The sequence below is a fragment of the Salvia hispanica genome, chromosome 5 (assembly GCF_029641045.1).
Source record: "Salvia hispanica isolate PSC_SH4W2 chromosome 5, Shi_PSC_v1, whole genome shotgun sequence".
Lineage (NCBI taxonomy): Eukaryota > Viridiplantae > Streptophyta > Magnoliopsida > Lamiales > Lamiaceae > Salvia > Salvia hispanica.
Genome location: NC_142696.1, coordinates 6472685 through 6479562, shown reverse-complemented (window position 1 = coordinate 6479562; position 6878 = coordinate 6472685). Strand labels below are relative to the sequence as shown.

The following is a 6878-nucleotide window of genomic DNA, read 5'->3' as shown; positions in this document are numbered from 1 at the left end:
TAGCAACTATTTTGCACATATTATCTAGTAAAGCACATTATACTGACCAGTAACCAAGACTTAGAACGAGACTCATCAGTTTTCGTGATTATGAAAGTTTTTCTTGGATCTTATGTTTTATTGAGCTTTGTTTGCGTTTTGTTGGATGCTTTTCGCAATTGGTAGTTGATAGAATCTCTTAGATCTAGCTCGTTAACGTCTGATTTCATAGATCCATGTTAGTTAGAGTTTGATTTCGTAGATCTGATCTATTCTGTTTTAGATTTGAATTATTATAGTTCTTTTCTGTCTATTTGTCTCTCTAGTTGGTCAGTTAGCGTAGATCTAGTAGTTTCTAGCTCAAATCTCTCATTCACGTCTAGTTTGAAGCATGCTCTGTTTTCTTAGTGTTATATCATCAAATGCTCTATTTTTGCTTAGTTACATGAAGAAGATGAAGTAGGAGATAGTTAGAGATCCAGATCTGAAGGTGCTTTATGCTTCCTGCTTTTCCAGCTTTTATCTGCCACCTAGCCAATTTAGGAAATATGGTCCCTATATACTTATCTTACTTAGTCTGCCTATTTCAGGAAATTTCTAGTATGAGTTGTTTGTTGCAGGTGATTTTAGTTGTTTTAATTTAGATTCAAATGTTTGCTTCATGTTTAGTCGTTCATGCATGTTTTTGTACGTTCTAGTCTAGTTGATCAGTTTAGGTAGAGTCCTGTATGAACTTCCAAGTCAAGTAGACAATATTTAACCCACTTTAGTTGCGTGGCAGCAGCCAAACCCTCCCAAAATGTCCTTCACACATGCTCGACACTTTCATCCTTGTGGATTCAATCATTACTTCCCTAAACTAATTAACATTATTTGTGGATTAAGATTTTGAAAGCAGCCTCGTATTGCAAGTCCAACGACATGTAGTTAGGTCTAGGGAGTTTGCATGGTCAGTTCACGCATTTCTCGTGCACATGCACGGACGTGGATTGGTTTAGTGGGAATAAAATAATAGAACACGGTTAATTGCTGATCAATTAGGGTTTTTATTAAATATGACCGATAAATTATTGAAATAAGTATAAATATTTTTCCATTTGCAGTGAAATAGAAATATTTATTTATTTTTATCAAAAACGATAATGCTCTCTCCGGTCCCATTAAGTTTCCTATTTTTTAACAGTGTAGGTTTTAAAAAATGTATGTGACTCATACTTTTATATAGTATTCATATTATAATAATCATGAGTAGAACGAGTTAGTGAAATATATGGTCCACTTATAGCATCTCCAAGGAAGTAAGGTATGTTGAAAATGTATATCTTCTATTTACCTTCTCAAAAAGAGAAATATACCCCTCTTAAAAGTAAGACGTTTCAAAGGAAAAAGGTATACAAAAAGGTACTCCCTCCGTCCCAAGGTATTAGACCAACTTTCCCTTTTGGGATGTCCCAACATATTAGACTCATTTCCTTTTTTAGCAAAAAACATCTATCTTATTTTATTCTCCACCTACTTTTTTCTCTCTTCTCTCCTCTATTTTTTCCCTCTCTCATACTTTACTCTCTCCACTTTAACTATTTAAATATCAATTCCTTAAATCATGTGCCCAAAAGAAGTGAGTCTAATACTCCGGGACGGAGGGAGTAATTATTTTCTAAAATAAAAAAATAATACAAGATGTATTCCATAATATAAAGATATAATACATTCTCAAACACATTACCCCTGAAGAATGATATTTTATGAAAAGAAAGTAAATATTGTAGTTATAAGATTTTACCTTTCCATTAATGGAGATGTAAGGATACATCTTTAAAAGAAAAAAATGTATAATATCTTTTCAATTACATTTTTCATTGTAAAATATTTTATCATGAAAATAAGACAAATATGATAATTATATGACTTAACTCTCCATTTATCTCTCCCCTTGAAGTTGCTTTTACCAAATAGTACTATTCCATAAGGTAATGGGACAAATAATAGTTGGACAAACATGACAAAATGAGATAATTAATGTGAACAAAGAGAGAATTTGATTTTTGTACACTAACAGTTTCTAATCTAACTATAAAATGTGTTTATGTCGCAACAAATTATAATTGTCATATAATTACTACAAATTATAAAAAGATTCAATAATCAAAATAAGACTAAATTTAATTAGTGAATATTTTAGCATTATCCTATAAAAGAAAAGATGGATATACTTAATTCCACGTTTTTCTCTTTGGACGACTTTTTGACCTCTGGGAGTATCAAATCAGAGTTAATATTAAATACTCCACTAAGTAGTACTCCCTCCGTCCCGGCTAAGATGACACATTGCTTAGCCGGCACAGAATTTTAGGAGTTATTGGTTAAAGTGTTTAATTGGAGAGAGAGAAGGTGGGTGTAGGTATTAAAGTAGAGAGATGGAGATAGATGAATATTTTAATAGGAGTGAGAAAAAGTGGTTGAGTGTATTAATTGGAGAGAGAAGGTTACCAAAAAAGGAAATGTGTCATCTTAGTTGGGACAAACTAAAAAGGAAAACGTGTCATCTTAAGCGGGACGGAGGGAGTAGTAAAATTAATTAATTCCACGTTTTCTTTTGACAACTTTTCAACCTCTGGGTTCATATATTTGGAACGAAAATCATACGCACAAGCTCTCTTCTTTTTTTAAGGCGATATTAGAATCTAATATTATAAACCTTTTAGAAACTTTCAAAAAGTTTAATCTTTTCCCATTAATTTTGAAATTGATAAATAATATCACGAATTATATCGAGTTTTTTATTTTTTTACCAATAAAAAATTCCAACTATATTAATAGATTAAATAACAATTTTGAAAGGTGTGCTTCAAGAAAAACTATCCTTAAAGATTGAAAAGCTTGAAGCTCTCGAAGTTGTTGTCGAGAAATTACAAAAAAAAAAAAAAAATCCTTATCATGATATTATTTGTCGAAATTTTTTCATTGAAATAACAAATTCAGGGTAAAATTCTTTGCCAATTTCAAACTTCATAGGAAAAATCCATTTTCTTAAAAGAGTCAATATCCCTTTTCTAAAATCTAGTAGTAGTAAATAGATTGAAATGGAACAATGAGGAAGGAATACAAATATTTTCTCATGCCACCTGATCAATATCCCTTTTCTAAAATCTAGTAGTAGTAAATAGATTGAAATGGAACAATGAGGAAGGAATACAAATATTTTCTCATGCCACCTGATTCTTCTTCCATCTGAATACTAAATCCTAGGAAATCTGTAATAATTAAAAAATGGAAACTAATAACTAATAAAAGAAATTATAAATTCTAAGAATAAAAAACCTTAGCAAAAAATATTTAAGAACTATGTTTAAATAATCAAAAGTGGAAACGAGTAGTGCATGATAAATTTTTAAATGTTAAGCACCCTGACAATGGTCCCACACGATGAAGATTCCCACCGAATTTAAAACTTTATAATTTTTAATTAATTATTGTCTCATTCCATTAAAGCATGCAAAATAATTATGCAACAGTTATGATAAACTTTGTTGTTGTCTGTGTGATGTGTAGCGAAAAAGGTTACTCCCACTCTTCGATACTCTGTCTCTCTATGTGTCTCTCTCTATCGTTGATAATCTCGTTCTATACCTGGTTTTCTCCCCTCTTCAATTGTCTTTTCCAAACACAAACTCTCTCTCGATGGCGTCTGTGGCATGAAAGAATTATAATAATGGGTTAATTGATAGTTCAATACTCCCTTTGTCCCGTAGAAATAGTTCAAATAGACCATTTGGAATTGACACGGGTTTTTTGTATAATTGGTAAAATAATTGTGTGGTGGATGGTGGGGTTCAAAAATGATAAAGTAAAAAAAGGAGAAAAATGTTGCTAAAAAATAGAAATATGAAAAAAGAAATATAGTCTATTTCTACGAGACGGAGGGACTAGTATTACTTTTCGAATACAAGTTTCTTGACAAAGGTACTCTTATCGAATGATAAGCTTCCGAGGATCAGCAATCGAAAGAAAGATTTTCTATCGCAGACGTTGGGTCCGTCGAAGAGAATGATAAACGCGATGAGGTTTCTCGCTGAAAGAAGAACAACATATAAATAATACAGTAAAATGGATTTTGTATTTTTTTGATTGATTGAAAAACATAACAATGTCTCATATTTGTAATGCTAGAGTACCCTGACTTAACGAATAAAAAGTTCTGTGAGTATTTACCTGAAATAGTGATAAAAAGATGCCTACAAAGAGAAGCGTTTGATTGATCGACAATTTGATTGCATACACATAGATGGCTATAAATTTGTGGCACTGTAATGGAAAACTCGCCGCTCATATTTATTAGAGGCATTTTTATCTAAAAATTTATAATGACTAAATTATATCGAAATGAAATTAATGACTAAGGGAGTATTTGCTTTAGGGATAGCAAAAACAAAAGTTGATCATAGTTCTAGAGACATATTTTTTTTAAACTATCACTCAGACGTGGAAAGGTGTTGACTCCTAAAGATAGGTTGTTCAAATATGGCGTACGTTGTTAAGAAATAAACGTCTATAAATTAGATGATGATGAATACCAAATAAGCACACACAACGAAATCAATTTCCTATTCCAAATTCCTCACATTTGTTAAACATGGCATACCTTTCTTTTACCATCACAACTCTCTACATATACAGTATTACTGCACTGCCAATATATGCATCACAGATACCAAACAAAAACACTTTACAAACCTACATTATTCATGTCGAGCCACCTGAGACACACCTTATGTCTCAATCTCATTCTCAGTCCGAAGATCTAGAGAGCTGGTACCGCTCTTTTCTCCCGGCTACCACAGCTAGCACGAGTGAGGACAAGGCGCATCTAGTCTACTCATACCGCCACGTGTTTAAGGGATTTGCTGCTAGGCTTTCACCCAACCACATCAAGGACATGGAGAAGAAGAAAGGTTTCATCTCGGCACGGCCTCAGAAACCCCTGTCTCTGCATACAACACACTCTCCCAACTTCTTGGGGTTGAACCAGAACACAGGCTTTTGGAAACACTCCAATTATGGTAAAGGTGTGATTATTGGAGTGTTGGACACCGGAGTACTTCCTGAACATCCGTCCTTCAGTGACAAGGGGATGTCTCCGCCACCAGCTAGGTGGAAGGGGAAGTGCCAATTCAACCACACAACATGCAACAACAAAATCATTGGAGCAAGATACTTCAGTGCCAACGACCAAAGCCCACTCGATGATATTGGCCATGGCACTCACACTGCGAGCACTGCTGCTGGGAATTTCGTTGAAGGGGCGAATGTTTTTGGCAGCGCCAACGGCACAGCTTCAGGAATTGCACCACATGCTCATCTAGCCATCTACAAAGTATGCTGTAGTGATAGTGATATCCTTGCCGGGATGGACGCTGCTGTTGAAGACGGAGTGGATGTGCTATCACTTTCTCTATCTGCGGACTCAGAATACTTGTATGACAATGCTATTGCAATCGGTGCGTTTAGCGCGATGGAGAAGGGCATCTTTGTTAGCTGCTCGGCTGGAAATGCGGGTCCAAGGCACTGGAATCTAATAAATGGGGCACCTTGGATCCTCACAGTTGGAGCAAGCACTATAGACAGAAAAGTGGGAGCAAGAGCAATGTTGGGAAATAACCAACAATTGGAAGGCCAGTCAGCTTTTCAACCAAAGAATGTTCCAAAAAAGCTCTTCCCTCTTGTTTATGCAGGGATGTTCAACGCTTCCGACGAATACGCGCCTTACTGCGTCAACGATTCACTTAGCCATAGCAACATCCGAGGGAAAATACTGGTGTGTGAGTGTGAATATGGGATAATATCACCAATCGAAATGGGGGAAGCAGTAAAGAACGGTGGTGGTGCCGGCATGATCGTCTTAAATTCTGAGGCATACGCAAACATCACCTTCTCGGAAGCCCACGTCCTTCCGACCACACACCTCAGCTATGCAGACGGGTTGAAGATCAAAGCATACATTAATTCGACAAGAAAGCCAACCGCCACTATTTCCTTCCAGGGCACATTAATAGGCGATGATCATCACGCACCTGCAGTTGCTGCATTTTCCTCCAGGGGACCTAACTATCCCAGCCCTGGAATCCTGAAACCAGACATTTTAGGCCCTGGAGTCAATATCCTTGCAGCATGGCCCACCTCTGTTGAAAACAAACACAACACAGAATCCAATTTCAACATAGTTTCAGGCACCTCAATGTCGGCCCCACACCTGAGCGGCGTGGCGGCTCTGCTGAAAAGCGCGCATCCTGATTGGTCCCCTGCTGCGATCAAGTCCGCCATCATGACAACTGCAGACGTCGTGAACCTCGCTCATAATCCGATTGAGGACGAGAAGTCCCTTCCAGCCGACATCTTTGCCACGGGGGCAGGCCAAGTGAATCCATCAAGAGCTAATGATCCGGGGCTCGTCTACGACATCCTGCCCAAAGATTACATTCCATACCTTTGCGGTTTGAACTACACGAACCGCCAGGTTGGAATTTTTCTACAGAGGAGGGTGAATTGCTCAGTGGAATCGAGGATACCGGAAGGCCAGCTGAACTATCCTTCCTTCTCCGTTATTTTCCATGGCCAATTGACTTCACAGGTTTACACGAGGATTGTGACTAACGTCGGGGAGCCAGACTCATCTTACCGCGTCGTGATATCCGCGCCACGTGGCGTTGATGTCAAAGTTGAGCCGGCCACACTCGAGTTCACAAAGCGAAACCAGAAAATGAAGTACGAGGTTACGTTCAAACTACTCGCGTCTGCTCCAAATGTCACGTTTGTTCAAGGGTTCTTGAAATGGACTTCTTCAAAGCACTCTGTGCGGAGCCCTATAGCTATCTCCTTGCCATCTTCTAGTCAGTTCTAAG

The 6878-nt window shown here is 37.1% G+C and overlaps 1 pseudogene; it reads left to right on the top strand.

Moving 5' to 3' along the window:
* The first annotated feature begins 4594 nt into the window (after positions 1 to 4594).
* On the top strand, positions 4595 to 6878 carry LOC125187876 (subtilisin-like protease pseudogene; annotated as a pseudogene).